Source organism: Mustela lutreola, chromosome 1, assembly GCF_030435805.1.
Source record: "Mustela lutreola isolate mMusLut2 chromosome 1, mMusLut2.pri, whole genome shotgun sequence".
Classification (NCBI taxonomy): domain Eukaryota; kingdom Metazoa; phylum Chordata; class Mammalia; order Carnivora; family Mustelidae; genus Mustela; species Mustela lutreola.
The window spans coordinates 228,183,784-228,199,923 of record NC_081290.1 but is presented as its reverse complement, the minus strand read 5'-3'; the positions used below and the strand labels follow the sequence as shown (position 1 = coordinate 228,199,923).

General features: G+C 41.9%; 1 protein-coding gene across 2 annotated transcripts in view; it reads right to left on the bottom strand.

The window, feature by feature from the left end:
* The window catches only part of PAK1 (p21 (RAC1) activated kinase 1), a 149,236-nt gene extending 137,653 nt beyond the window's left edge, over positions 1–11,583 (bottom strand). The window contains exon 1 of one of the 2 annotated variants that reach the window (XM_059188195.1): positions 11,437–11,583. The gene's annotated coding sequence lies outside the window, so the exon portion shown is untranslated. The remainder of the gene's footprint in view (positions 1–11,436) is intronic. The other variant, XM_059188212.1, reaches the window with a different exon arrangement.
* Between the last annotated feature and the right edge of the window lie 4,557 nt (positions 11,584–16,140).

The following is a 16,140-nucleotide window of genomic DNA, read 5'->3' as shown; positions in this document are numbered from 1 at the left end:
TTGATGCTGGCTCCACATTTTTGCAAACAAAAAATATTTCTTGAGTGACTATTATATGCTAGGAACTGTGAATACAATTATGAGCAGAAAATGGTAATTTTTATTTTAAGGAAAAGGGTACTATATTAAAACTCATCCTCTTTAGGATCCATGTCTTAAAGGGAAATAATTTTCTAGAGCTTAGGGTCTGGTAGGGTAAATAGACATTAATCAAATAATCCCATAGTGTAATGGGTAAGAGTATGATTCTATGTAGATAAATAATGATACAAATGCTTAAGTGTTTTAGAGTGAAGCGCACTGGTGCCTGCAACTTATTTGGAATGGCTTCAAAACAAGATAGATTAATGAATGGATTAAGGGATGCATAGATATTCAAATACAGCAAAACATTACAGAATCTAAAGAGTGAGTATATGAGTGCTCTCTGTACATACTTCCCTCCTAATACTTTATTATAATTTTTAAACATACGAAAAAGTTGAAATAAGTGTACCATGAAACATTTTCAAGAGGAGTGAACCTACAGGAAGGATTTTGTGTGTGTGTGATGAAAATTTCAATCTTTTACCAAAATTTCTACTTAGATATTATAGATACCAAGATACCATTGATATTATAGATATAATCAGTTTGCCCATCCATATTGGTTTACTTGTCTGTGTCAGCTGACAGTGATAGAGAACATTCTACACTCAAGATACTAAGCTAAAAGTGTGGCACTATACAGGTGGGGAGGGCCCTCAGGCAATAATTGTCTCTGTCTATAAAATCGATTTAATAATCCCTTCTCAGTCTCTCAGAATTAAACAGGATATTGCATAGGGTAACATTTTGAAAAGTTTCTTCCTACCACCCCAACTTTATCAAGTATCATTCACTCTTGTTCCATGTACACCAGCCATAATCACTTTTTTTTTTAGTTCCTATGTTGAGCTAAACCAGAGCTATTTAACAGAAATATAATATGAGCCATTAACATGAGCCATTTATGTAATCTTAAATTTTCTAGTAGCTATATTTTTTAAAGCTAAAAAAAAAAGCAGGTGAAATTAAATTGAAAATCTGTTTTAACTCAATTTATCTAAAATGTTAATATTTCAATATATACTAAACATAAAAATTAGTTGTATTATATTCTTTTTTCAGTACTAAACCTTCAAAATCCAGTATGTATTTTATACTTACAGCTCATCTATATTTGAACCAGCCACATTTCAAGTGTTCAGTAGTATGTCTAGTATTGTCTAGGAGTTACTATCTTGAGTATGATAGCTCTAAACTTTTATCTACTTTCAGGGTCTTTGTGCATTTAAAACGTTCCCTCTGCATGACAGGCTCTACACCCTATTCTCTGAATGACCAATACCTATTCATCTTGCATTTATTAGTTTAAAAACATCATCTCCTCAATGAGGCCTTCCCTTTCATCATTCCAAAATTCTCTATATTAGTCCTTTATCTCCCTTGTAGGACTTAAAACCTGCAACTACTTATTTGTACATTCAATGCTTTTTTTGGTATTCCCCTCTGGAATGTAAGCTATAGACAAGCAAGAAAAAGGATCATTTCTATATTGTTTATGATTGTACCCTGAGTATTAATCACAATGCTTGGCACATAGGAAGCAACCAATAAATATTTATAGACTAACCAAGAAATTGATAAACATGCACTGTAGAGATGTACTGAGTTTGTATGCAAATGAAAGTATGTGTATTTTGCCATTCCCATCTAGCCTGGGACCTTTACAAAACAGTCAACTTCAGAGAATGCTCTGGCAAGCAGCAATAGTTAGAAACATGATTTTGGGGGCGCCTGCATGACTCAGTCAGTGAAGCATCCGACTCTTGATTTTGGCTCAGGTCATGATCTCAGGGTCATGATATGGATCCCCGATTCCCAAGTAGATCTGGGCACTGAATGTGCAGCCTGAGTGTGCAGCACTGAGTGAGCACACTGAGTGTGCTTAAGATTCTCTCTCTCCCAGGTCACCTGGGTGGTTCAGTGGGTTAAGCTTCTGCTTTATCGATCCCTACATTGGGCTCTCTGCTCAGCGGGGAGCCTGCTTCTCCCTCCCACTCTGCCTGCCTCTCTGCCTACTTGTGCTCTCTATCAAGTAAATAAATAAAATCTTTAAAAAAAAAAATTTTTTTTCTCTTTCCCTACCCCCATCCCCACCATGTCCCCCAACCCCTTTGCCCATGCACAGGCATGCATTTTCTCTATATATAAAGAACAAAAACAAAAACAAAGCAAAGCAAAAAAAAAGCCATGATTTTTGGAAAGAGAACAAGCTGTAAATAGCTTTTGCCATGCCCCAAGGAACAAGGAATTTTTTAGAAGTCAAGGAAAATGAAGGAAGTGCTCCTGGTCAAAGCAACATCCAAATGATCAGAAGCCAACTAGATTTGGAGACAGAGGATATGGATTAAAGATGCATTTCCAAACTCGTGGCCTTGTTATTACAGACAAGCTCTTAACATGTTTCCATCTATAAAAATATGCTGCCTTAAGGATAGAATTATATTAAATGAGATTATATATGAAAGTGTTTTGAAAATAGTAAAGCCTATGGGGTGCCTGGGTGGCTCAGTAGGTTAAAGCCTCTGCCTTCCGTTCAGGTCATGATCCCAGTGTCCTGGGATCAAGACCCACATCGGGCTGTCTGCTCCTCAGAGAGCCTGCTTCCTCCTCTCTCTCTCTCTGCCTGCCTCTCTGCCTACTTGTGATCTAATAAATAAATAAAATCTTTTAAAAAGAAAGAAAGAAAATAGTAAAGCCTAAATATATATTAACTGTCTCTAAGCTGCTCAGGAAATTGGACTTTCCAAATAGTATCATCATGAATTTTTTCCCTTTGCTCACCTGGTTTCTTGTTTTAAGTTACTTTGCAGATTATATATAGATATCTCCTTAAATTAATCAAGAAAAATCTACCCTGATATTAAATAAAAATCTCAGACACAAGACTGATCAGATAAGTCCAGATAGGAAAATAATCTTAAATGGAAGAAATGTTATAAATATAGTAATTCTCCAACAGGTGATAGGGGACTAAGAGTCCCTCCACTGTTATCAGGTCCCACTGTACTCATTCCCCAACCTCTTGCCCACTGAGAGCTGTTTCCACACTAAAACAGTTACTGATGGACTATGTCCTAGTGTATTACAGAACAAGGGTGAAGGCAGAGAGGAGGAGTATGAAGGTAAAAAAATCACTATCATAAAATATTTGAGCTGGGGAAATTAGCATTAGATGTAATGCATCTATAAAACAGCTAAGGAAAACTGAGGCTCAGAGTGGTTAAGTGATTTGCCATGGTCACACAGTAATAATCATAAAAATGTCTTCAAATCCCAGCTTGATCTTCCTGCTCCTAAAATTCCTCATCTATAGGGGTGCCTGGGCGGATCAGTGGGTTGGGCCTCTCTGCCTTCAGCTCAGATCATGATCTCAGGGTCCTGGGATCAAGCCCTGCCATAAGCCCTGCGATAAGCCCTGCGATGAGCCCTGCATCCAGCTCTCTGCTCGGCAGGGAGCCTGCTTCCCCCTCTCTGCATGCCTCTCTGCCTACTTGTGATTTCTCTCTCTCTCTCTGTCAAATAAATAAATAAATCTTAAAAAAGAAATTTCCTCATCTATAAAATGAGTATAAAACAGAATATCTCTTATAGGATTATTTTGAGGAGGGAAAAATCAAAGTAAAGTACTTGGTGCCATGAAAGTCCTTGGTGAAAGGTCAGTTGTGATGAGGCTGATGATGCTGATTTGTTCCTGATCTCATTTATCCCCAATGAACAATGATGTTGGGGAAAGCAGGTGGCTAGGAAACAGGGAGATCACCAACCCAAATTCATTTTTTAAGAACATTAAAAAATACATGAAATGATATTATTGGCTACATTTCCACAATAAAATTAGCAGGTTTGGGGTTTTTTTTCCTTTATTCTTCTGTATTGTCAAAAGTCTAAAGAACCTCCTACAAATCATAGCTGTGCTGCTATATAGCCTCAGGCAACTCAATTAACCTGTTTCCTATTCTATAATATGGAGATAAAACAATATCTGCCCTAAGTCACAGAATTGTTGAAAGAATAAAGTGAGATAATATTAGTGAAAATATTTTGTACACTAGAGGCCCTTCACCATCTAGGCCTCATCTTCCTCTCTGCTCTTACCCCTCCCCACTTTGTGTCCTATCCTCTAAGTGTACCAAAATACCCAGAGTTCCCCAAACATGCTCTCAAGCCATACAGTCCTCACCCTGCTCTCTTTCAGGAAGGTTCTTCCACTCTCCTCTCTTCCCACCCCTCCTCAACTGTGCTTGGTTAAACCGTGCTCCCCTTTCAGAACACAGCTTAGCTGTCACTTGTCTTAAGAAAGCTTGCCAGACAACCCCCATTTCAGGTGAAGTAGATGCCTTTCCTCTCTTTACACAGCATGAGCCTGTAACTCCACGTGTCATTTTTGTCTCAATATAATTGTCTATGGACATGTCTGTTTCTCAACTATAAGCCTAAGAGCAGGGACCAGGTATGATTCATCTATTTCTTCAGAGCCCCTGACAATGCCCCATGTTTAATATGTGTTTAGCAAATGAAACTTAAATGACAATTAAAACATTTCATATGCGGGACACCTGGGTGGTTCAGTGGGTTAAGGCTTCTGCCTTCCGCTCAGATCATGATCTCAGGGTCCTGGAATTGAGCCCCGCATTGGGCTCTCTTCTCAGTGGGGAATCTGCTTCCTTCTCTCTCTCCGCTCACCTCTCTGCCTACTTGTGATCTCTGTCTGTCAAATAAATAAATAAAATCTTTAAAAAAAAAAAAAAGGACTGTTAAAAGATTTCATATGCTAGGTACCTAAGACTTCTATGCAAAATATTATAATGTAAAGCAATACTGCTCAATCTTGGCTGTATACCAGAATCACCTATAAACCTTCAAAAATAGAAATTCCAAGAGATTTTGATTAAGTAGACTTTAGAGCCCAGGCAACAGTATTTTTTTTTTTTAATATCTTCACAAGTAGTTCAAATGGATCACTGCTAAAAACAATTGAAGTCATTAAGTTATAACAATTCTACCTAACATCTATATAACTTAACATCCTACAATTCTTTTTCATGTATATTATTTTTTAAATCCAGTACTGTCAACACTCAGCACTATATTGGTTTCAGGTATACAGTATTCATTTTCACACGTATTATTAATTGAATCTTCACAACTCTGTAAGTTAGGTGTTACTTCTATTTTCAAACTAAGAAATAGGTATTTAAATAAGTGTCCAAATAGGTCTTTGCCTAACTTCAAACTTAATGGTCTCCCTTCTACATCTGTCTCCTTCCCTAGAAAGCGACAGGCAATATTGCCGCAACATAGAAAGTACGTGGGGACAAGGGTTCAAATGAGAAAGACATGAATCCCAGCTTTGTGAGAATCAAGGAGAGAATAAGGAAAGTGAGGCCTTGAAGATACAGGCTGGCAGAGGAGGGTGGAAGCCACACATATTGTGTCATCATCAAAATATGAGGAGATCACTGGAAGTGGAAAAGTGAAGTAAGAAAGTCCTATACACAAGAGTGAACTTCCCAATACTGCATGCAAATTACCTCACCCTGACTCCATGAATAAGAGCCAGACATAATGGACTTGTTAGAACTAAGACTTAGATCAACTTTAGAGAATTAATACCAAGCAAAATCATATTAATGAGGGATCAATAAACTTCTGGTTCTTTCTAGACTTATTATTACACAATTCTTAGAGAGGGGATAATCTGGAGGATCCTAGCACATAGATCATTTTCCCCATCTCAAAGACTGGAAGGATAGAATGGTGGAGGAAATTACTTATGAAAGATAAAGCTTAACACAATAGTAGAAAAACATGACATAATGATAATTTATGATGGCAAAGGGAAATAAATATTCAGGCAGCAGTGACTCAGAACACTGGATAAATAAAGTCTGATCTTTCAGCTTCAGTGGTAAAGTGTTATCTTGTGAGTCTATAATATGACCATCTGTTGGTATTTTACCAGCAATTATCTTTTTGTAGTTCGCACTCTGGACTTCTGTCAAGATCTTCTTAGGGGGAAAAGGCCAAAGGGATTAGAAAGCAATCTAAAAGGATACTTCTAGGGCTCCAAAGTTTAGTTTGAAGGTTTAAAAGGCAATATGATACAGTGGCAAAAGTGAAGTACTACATTGAGATTCAAAAAATGTAGTTTTAAACCAATATTTAGTCATTAGCTAGTGATGTGCCTTTGAGCAAACCAAGACTTCTATAATCCAGTCTCCTAATTACTAAAATGGAAATACCTATCTCACAGGGCTGTGGTGAAGACTAAACAAAAAACACCAGGGAGATGTTATTCTTTTCCTGTGTGAAGGATAAATGTACAGGCACGTAAAACTGTCCTCACCAATCTTTCTGTGCACAAAGAAAGAGAGTAGACTAAACGAAGAAAAAATTTATTTTAACTCTCATAGCAATATACTTACAAAACATTCCTATACCCTCGGTACGGAAAAATTAAAGCAGCCTGACTAATGAACATAACTCATTATTGCTGGTATCAGGTGAATATGAACTGGAATGGGGGTCTACCACTTACTTTCAGCAAAACCTTGAACAAGTTCCCATTGTCAGTGTGAGCTTCAACCTCCTTATCCATTAAACAGAGATACTAGTAATCATCTTACATGCTTATTTTGAAGACTGGAGAAAACAACTCATATAATGTCTGGTACATAACAGATATTCAATAGAGTTTACCACCACCTAACAACTGAAATCAAATTATACTTTCCAAAGTTTCCTTTATATTCAATATTTTATTTAGTTGCTTCATAAACTTGTAAGCCAATCATAGCAACCGTCATTCACCCCATCTTATAGTTGGACAAAAGGCACAGAGATAAAATTATTTCCATAAGATCATACAGTAAAAAGAGACTAAATTAAGTTTCCCTGACCATTCCTCCCACCCCAAATTATATTAGTCCTTAAGAATTAAAATGGGGACGCCTGGGTGGCTCAGTGGGTTAAGCCGCTGCCTTCAGCTCAGGTCATGATCTCAGGGTCCTGGGATCGAGTCCCGCATCGGGCTCTCTGCTCAGCCAGGAGCCTGCTTCCCTCTCTCTCTGCCTGCCTCTCCGACTGCTTGTGATTTCTCTCTGTCAAATAAATAAATAAAAAATCTTAAAAAAAAAAAAAAAAAAAAAAAAAAGAATTAAAATGACAGGGACGCCTGGGTGGCTCAGTTGGTTAAGCGGCTGCCTTCGGCTCAGGTTATGATCCAGTGTCCTGGGATAGAGTCCCACATCGGGCTCCTTGCCCGGCAGGGAGCCTGTTTCTCCCTCTGCCTCTGCCTGCCACTCTGCCTGTGCTCGCTCTCTCACTCTCTCTGACAAATAAATAAATAAAATCTTTAAAAAAAAAAATTAAAATGACATCTATGAAATGATATATATGCTTTTGAAAACCTTAAGATTCTCTCTTTCCAAAAAAAAAGTTTTTTTCGCTACTTTCTAATTACCGTTTAGAAAGATAAAAAAGGTGGAAAGAGAAATTCATTAAAATCAGCAAAAACATAACTGAGAATTGTCTCAAATTAACAATTATTGATTCCATCTTGATTTTTCTTTTCATTTTCCCCATCAAAGCTACTGATCTCTTAACTAAAATTTTTTAAAGGTCTGCTTATCAAAATGATACTTATTTGATAAACTATTCCTAAACTGAGAAAAAAATTAGAAAGACAAATTTCTTCCAGCTTGATGAGTATAGGTCACTTTTGTACCCGTCTCTTTCATCCTTTCATCTCCGCACTTACCATACCATGCTGTAATACCTTTAACACCGTGAGGACTTGAACTGCATCCAATGCACACCTGAACATCCTGTCCCAGCATAGGGCCTTGCACATGGTAGAGAAAGACTCAAGAAGTATTTATAAATAAATGAACAAATGAAGCCAAACTCTCCAAGGGTAGTTAGGAAAGGAAAAAACTGGATATGAAATCTTAGGGCTAATAGGAAAGTGAAAGAAACAAAACATTTTAAGAGCTTCATAAGGAAGAGAAACCTTTGTGTGGAGTCAAACAGGCCCTTGTATGGCTTTAAGTATCACTAGAGAAAGACAAAAACCACAGAAGATCCGGAAGAGACAGTTTCAAGTCAAAAGACTCAAACATTAGGGCACTTATTTAGATTTGCAAAACCAGTTTGCAAATTCCCAAGAAACAATCCTAGTCTAAGATATTTCAACAGCAGTTTTCAGGTTTTGACTCAAAGAACTCTAGCTGAAAAATACTGCAGGCTTTGGTGGAGCAGGACAGATGTAAAACAGGAGAAAACTCAGTCTAAAACAAATCCCCAAAAATGTTAGAATCCACTGGGATTTGCATATTGGAGTGTGGGTCCTCTTCATTCTAAGAACTATTCTTAAATAAAACCCCACTATAAACAGCTAGCTGCAAATAGGACTAAATCCTTTTACACTTTTCATTCAACAAATATTTGAGATCCTGCTATATGCTACTGCTCTAGGCACTGGGAATATGGTAACAAACAAAATAGACACAATGCTCTCAGGCAGCTTTCAATCTACTGGCAAAAGATACATGACAGATAGATGGGATGGACTGACAGGCAGTAAGTGCTAAGGGAAGGAAAAGAAGGGAGAGGGAGAGAGAAAGAAAACACAGAAGGAAAGAGTGGGAGGGAGAGGGCAAGGAGCTGGTCTTATCAAAAACAGATCTTTTAACCCTGTGGTTTTTCAAACCTTAGCAAGTGTCAGAATCACCTGGAGGGCTTGTTAAAGCAGAGGTTTGGGGGCCCCAACCCCACAGTTTTTCATCTATAGGTCCGGGATGGGAAAAGTAATTTGCAATTCTATCAAATTCCCAGATTATGTTCATGCTGTTGGTGTCGGGACTGCACTTGGAGCTAACTATTCTAACCCAACAGAACCTGCCCTCAAGAAATTCACAGGTTAATGGGGGGGGGGGGGCAAATAATTGAATAATTGCAATAGAGTACTATAGAGAGCTTTGAGACTGTATGTACCTGAGCCAGAGGACAGAAGAGCAACCAATTCTATGGAAGTAATAGGAGTGACTTAGGGACAGCTTCCCAGAGGTCCAACAAGCACTTCTCCACAGGCAGATGGGGGGGGGGGGGGGGCAGCATTTCAACAGGGAAGAACCGCACCAGACAAAAGCAGAGATGAGAAAGTGTATGGCAGAGGAGTTATATAAAGTGAGGCTGCAAAGGTAAGCAGTAATCTGATCTCCGAGAGCTTCTTATTCACATTAAAATGTGTTTTTTTTTTTTTAAGATTTTATTTACTGATTTGACAGATAGCAACAGTGAGAGAGGGAATACAAGCAGGCAAAGTGGGAAAGAGAAAAGCAGGCTTCCAGCTGAGCAGGGAGCCCGATGCAGGGTTCAATCCCAGGCCCCTGAGATCATGACCCAAACCCAAGGCAGACACTTAACGACTGAGCCACCCAGTGCTCCAAAAAGTTTAAAAATTTATCTTTAGCCAATGACTAGTTGGGAAGTAAGGAGAAATGAAGTGATTGGGTATAATTTTACAAATATCTCTCAGGATACATAGGGCCCTTCTTTCACAAAGCGCTGGTTTCTCCAAGCCTCCGGGGCCTCATAAAGTGTGCTTAATAAATGTATATTTAATTGAACTGAACAAGCTTTCTGTCAAGTGCTATCTTATGGATGAGAGGTAGGTCACCACCTTCCCCACAAGACTCACTTTGGCCTGGACAGGACTTGTAGAACAGGTCCAGCAGCCTCAATTACTGCACACTACTCCTTGTACAACTGGAGTCCCCCCCCAGAGATTAGGGGAGGCCTTCATTGTTTACATGTCTACCTCACCCACTAGACTTTGAGCTCTTTGAAAACAGAGAATGTCTTAATAGACTCTGAATCCCTATAGCGCTAGCAGGAGACTCAGAACAGTAGCTCTCCACACTCTGGTAATACTGGGTAAATGAATGACTGAGTAAGCAAATTTACCAATAAACGCATGATCTCATATAGGTAAGGATACAGATAAGCTTCAGGGTTCATGTTCCCAAAACCCTTTTGAGAAGTAGAGTCTCCAGCTGAGGTGAGGTGGATTTCATATGCACCTGATAAAGGATTTCCCAAATAGGAACAAAAATGTTACAAGTGCCATAAAAATCCTGCTAGATTTCTGGGAAATCCATTGAGAAGTAAGTTTTGCCTGAAAGGAGTCTGAAGGTAGATGCCAGCAAAGACCTTGTTGCGAGAGCGGGGGAGGAGATGAGGCGTGTGGCAGGATTACTCAATGGACTCTTTAAAAGCGGAGTACGTGCTAGATACCTGCTGATTTCTAGGACTTAAAAAGTGCTGGAATTTTAAGGCTGGAAATGTCCTGCTCAGGGTCACAAAGTAAGTAAGTGAAGTCACAAGGTAAGACCAATGAGGCATCTATATGCTGTTGATTCCTGTTTTCTCCTGACAAAGACACAGTAGACAAAATGAAAGGTTATTCTCAGGGACAAGTTTTAAAATATGGGCTAGACTAATGAATTTGAATTTTTATTGGTAACCATAGTACAAACCCTTTTCTTCACCTTTCAGTTTTGGGGGAAAATTGTAAGACAGTTACCCAAGCAGTTTAACAAGAAGCACTTTGCTCCCAACACACACAAATACCAAAACTTGTAAAGCATTCTTCCAAAATACCCTCAGCAATGTCTGCTGCTGAAACATTCAAGACAGTAAAGGCCATAATAATCTGTCTTTCGAAACGGAGTATTAAACATAAAGTAACTGTCATTCTCCTTTCCTTGTCTGTTGCTAACTCCACAAGTTAGGGTATTCCCGGGGTGGGGGAGGGGCTGCATAAGTCAAGCTCCCTCCCCTCGTATTTTTCCAGGAGGTGAACCCTAAAGGTGATTCCCCCCGGCCTGGACAGGAGGGTTTCTTTGTTTTTTGTTTTTTTCTTTTTTTTTTTTTTCCCCCAGGCTGGATGAATCGGACTCCGCTTTGCTAGGTTTCCTGATGGCCCGCCAGGGTTAGCGCCGAAAGACCGCAAAGTTCGCAAGGGAGGCGGCTCCCAGCCCCAGACCTGTCGGGTCTCCCGGCCCCTCCCCCGCTCCGGTCCTCCCCCGGGTTCCCCCCGGGTCCCCAGCTTCTGAGACCGCCGGCCTCTCTGGGCAGTGCACAGGGAGCCTTTGTTGGTCCGCCAAGAGCGGCCAGCCGCGCCCGGCGGCGCCCCGCCTCACCTTACCTGGTGCCCCCTCCCTCCCACCCTGCCCAGCAGCTGGGAATGAATGGGCCCAGGCCCCCCCACCCGCGCCGCCCTCACCCCCGCGCCCCAGCCCCGCAGTCTGCGACGCCAGGGGGGCCGCGCGGGAGGCCGCCTCTCACCTTCCGCGCTCGCTCGGCTAGACTCCGCTCCTCCTCCTCCTCCTCCTCCTCCTCCACCCCGGTGGCGGCGGTCGAGCCGGGGAGTGAGCGCTCGAGTGTGCGCGAGGGGCCGCTTCACTTTCTCCCTCCCGCCGCCGCCGCCGCCGCGTACTCGGCGCCTCCCCCACCCTGCTAGTGCCGGGGAGTCCCCTTAGGACGGGGTGGGGGACGGGGGTCAGCCACGGCAAGGGGGCCGGAGGCAATTACGCGACGCGGGAGAAAGGGGTGCTGTGAGGGGCAAGAATGTGAAAGGGCCTCTGGGGAACGAGGAGGGGAGACAGAATGCTTTGAGGAGATCTTGAGAGCGCGAGGCCCCTTGAAAGAGGGGTAGGCGTCTGAGGGGAAAGCGTTTGGGAAGTCCGACCGCAAAGCCGGTGAGGGAGACAGCGGGAAGGCGCGAGGGACGAGCACCGCGGGAGGGAGCGTTGTGGAGGAAGCCGAGAGGGGGTGTCTACTGTGCCGCAGGCACCTAGGGCTCCAGCTGCAGCCGCGGCCAGGCCGCCTCCCCCGCCCGCCCTCCCCCGAGCTATTGTACGCTGCCGGACCAGGCCCGACCGCCTCTCCCACCGGCTCCCGCCCCCTCCCCCGCGAGGCAGCGGCGCCGGCAGAGCCCGGCCCGCCCCGCCTCCGCAGGTGGGAGGGGGTGGGGAAGGCTGCCTGACCCACGTGAGGAGGCCTACCCAGGCGTGGGGGAGGGCGAGTGCCTCGGATGACGTCATCGGCGCATGACGCCAAAGGCTGGGGAATCACCCGGCTGCCTCATGAGGTCACTGCGCCCGCGTCTCTTCTCCCCCTGCACCCTCTTCGGCTGCAGACACCTTTGCGCGGCATTTCTCTGGGGAAGGTTTTGGGACAATTTCTGGGAGGTGTTAGTCGTGTGTGTAGTCTAGGGTCCTAAAAGACCTCTAACGCATTGGACTTGGGGTCCTCTTCAGATTGAAAAGCACCACTGCATCTACTAGCTTTCATTGCCAAGAGCTGAATTTGAAAACTACCCCATTTCCTGTGACCTCAAAGCCAGACAGTTATACTCTGATTTCTTTGTGGAGAGAGGCACAAGGCGGGAGACCCAGAAATGATAATGGATGTTTGAACTATTGTGAACTGATAGAATCGGTTTCCTTTCTCATTTTTCTCCTACCACGAAGACTACCGAGACTACGTTCAACCCAAACCTTTCCCCTGAGCTCAGACTATTTCCTAATACCTCCTGGACAGCATCACTTGCATACCCCACTCTGTATCTCAAATTCCATATGTCCAGAACTGAAACAACATTAGTGACAAAGGGTCTGTTATCAGATTGCTTTGCTTCAGTCCCCAGGCGCGCTAACTTTAGTGAGAGCACCTTAACATTTCTAAGCCACAATTTCTTCATAATCAGTAGTATCTGTGTATTCTTAACTCCATCTCTCTATGCCTATTTTACCATAATATAAACTACAACCTATTAACCATTTCCCCCAAATTTACTACTCATGTTACTTCCTGGTCTCAGTGAATGGCCCCCCATCACCCAATCCGCTATGCCGGAAACCGGAACATAGCCCCCATTCTTGCTCCCCCAACACCCTTATCAAGTCGGTCACCAACTTTAGGGAATTGTATAGAGTTTCCTAATTATTTCTCAAGCCCTTGCCCTACTGTTCACTAACCGTCACCTGGATGATTGGGGCAGCTTTTAGTCTCCAAATTCAATCCATTCTTGCTGGTAACCAGAGAAGCCTTTTAAAACCACAAATCTGATGATGCTTTCCCCTGTTTAAACACTCTGAAAGGCTTTTGTTGCTTTCAGGATGAAGTCCAAACTCGTTAACTTGGCACCGTACAACCTTGGTGCTTACATCGGCCTTTCTAGCTTCCTCTCACGCAGAATATCTTTTCTTCCAGCTACACTGAAATGCTACTTAATGTTCTTTGAAAGCACATTTCTTCATGTCTCTCAGCCCTTATATCTTTATCTCATTGGTCAACACCTTCTGCATTCTGCAAAGCCCAGCTCAGATGTCATGTTCGTTTATTCATTCAACTAGTATTTCTTAAATTTCCTTGAGCTTTCACAGTGTTGTAATCCTACAATGCTTTCATGCCTTTTGTGGCATGTAGAACATTCTAGTAATTTTATTTGTTTATCTAACTTCCTGAGCTCCTTGAGAGCAAGTCACATTCCTATCAATACTATCCTTATTCCCAGTATCTAGAACAGTGCCTGATACATAGTAAGAATAAATATTATGAAGATGTATTTAATAAATGCTTACATGTGCTTACTGTGTGCCAGACACTGTTCTAAGCACTGCCTCCTTTAAACCTCCAATAACTTTGTGAGATAGACTACTGGTATCGCCCCTATTTTATTGATGAGGAAACTGAGGTGGTTAATTTAACCCAAGGTCATAATCCTGCAAATTAATTCTAATTTAAACTGTTTTTCTTAGTCTCTGGTAGGTGAAATAATGGCTCCCTAAGGATGTTCATACTCTAATCCCAAGAATTTATAAATATATTACCTTCCATGACAAAAGGGATTTTTGTGGTTAAGGGTCTTGAGATGAGGTTATTCTGGACTATCTGGGGGAAATTCAGTGTAATCACAAGGATACTTAAAAGTGAAAGGGGGAAGGGATGTGGGAAAAGGAGACAGAACACAGAGGAAGAGGTAGATTCAACTACAGAAGAGGTCAGATATGAGATGTAATTCAATGTGAGAAGCACTCTACTCGCCCCTTGAATACAAAGGAAGAGAGCTATCAGCTAAAGAATAAAACTCCACAAGTGGGACAAGGCAAGAAAATAGATTGTTCCTCAGAGCCTCCAGAAAGGAACAGAGCCCTGCTGACACCTTGATTTTAGACCAGTGACATCTATTTCAGACTTCTGAACCACAGAACTGTAAAATAATGAGTGTGTATTGTTTTAAAGCACAACATTTGTGATAGTTTGTTATAGCAGCAATAGGAAAACACAGTGTCAAATCAAGGGTGACTGGGTGTGCCTGGGTGGCTGGCTCAGTCAGTTAAGCATCTGACTTATTATCTCTCTCAAGTAAATAAATAAAATTTAAAAAATAAATAATATAAAAATCTTCCATGGAGGTCTTCTGGAGTTCATACCATGTCATGAATTGATAGGTGGATGACCTGACCCTGAAATTCCTTCTTCAAGGCTTTTTTCCTCCTTGGTTTTATGTATGTATGTATTTATTTACTTATTTATTTATTTAAGTAGGGGAGGGACAGAGAAAGAGGGAGAGAGAATCTTAAGCTGGCCACACACCCAGCACAGAGCCCAGTGGGGGGCTTGATCTCACAACCCTGACACCATGACCTGAGCCAAAATCAAGAGTTAGGCACTTAACCAACTGAGCCACCCAGGTACTCCAAAGCTTTTTTTTAAATGAACTTTTTTTTTTAAGTAAACTATGCCCAACATGGTGCTTGAACTCAACAACCCTGAGATTAAGAGTTGCATGCTCTCCCAACTGAGCAACTCTGGTGCCCCTAGGAAATAGGAAATAGGAATAGGAAATAGGAAATAGGAATGAAATAAGGGAAAGCAAAAGCCAATGTAGAGTGTGTTACTGAGGGTCTCACTTCTGCCAGAACCTCACAGAAGCATTCAGAATGCCTCCCAGAATAAACCACCTGAAAGACAGTTCCATCTCTTTTGGTTGATAGTTGTCCCCAGGGCTGCTGACTGCCCTGGACTCTGTGGCTGTGCTTGCAAGTCTAGCAAGTACAGATACTGGAGAAGATTCTGAGGCAGAATAAGGAAAGATGTGAGGTATACACTTGCGGTGTCATATGAGCAGCAAGAGGAGAGTTGGAACCATCTACCACAGTTGTGGCTGGAATCAGAGGTGGGCTAAGGAAATGTGTCAAGTCCCAGAGATGTCTATTGACAAGCTAAGCAGGTTTCATCTATAGGTTCACATTATCAAATCAACTTTAGAAGACAATGCCAAATCTACTTTCCAAAATGATTGAATCAATTTCCATTCCCACCAGCAATGCATGAATGTTCCAATTATCCTGCATCCCCACCAATACTTGATGCTATCAATCTTTGTTATTTTAGTCATTCGAATGGGTGTGTAGTGATGTTGCAGTGTTATTTTAATTTGTATTCTTTTGATTACTAATGAGGCTGAAACCTGTTGATAAGTTTGTTGATCATTTGGATATCTTTTTTTGTGAAGTAACAGTTCAGATCTTTTGCTTATTTTTTTAAGGTTACTTATTTATTTTTTAGTAATCTAAACCACTGTGGGGCTCAAACTCACCACTCCAAGATCAAGAGTGACACGTTCTTCCCACTGAGTCAGCCAGGCACCCCGTTTTGCTCAATTAAAAAAAAAAAAAATTGGGACGCCTGGGTGGCTCAGTTGGTTGGACGACTGCCTTCGGCTCAGGTCATGATCCCGGAGTCCCGGGATTGAGTCCCGCACCAGGCTTCTAGCTCCATGGGAAGTCTGCTTCGCTCTCTGACCTTCTCCTAGCTCATGCTCTCTCTCACTGTTTCTCTCTCAAATAAATAAATAAAATCTTAAAAAAAAAAAATATTTATCTTTTGGCTCCTGATCATGATCCTGGAGTCCTGGGATCAAGCCCCACATTGGGCTCCCTGGGTAGGGGGGTGGGTGCTTGCTTCTCCCTCTCCCTTTGC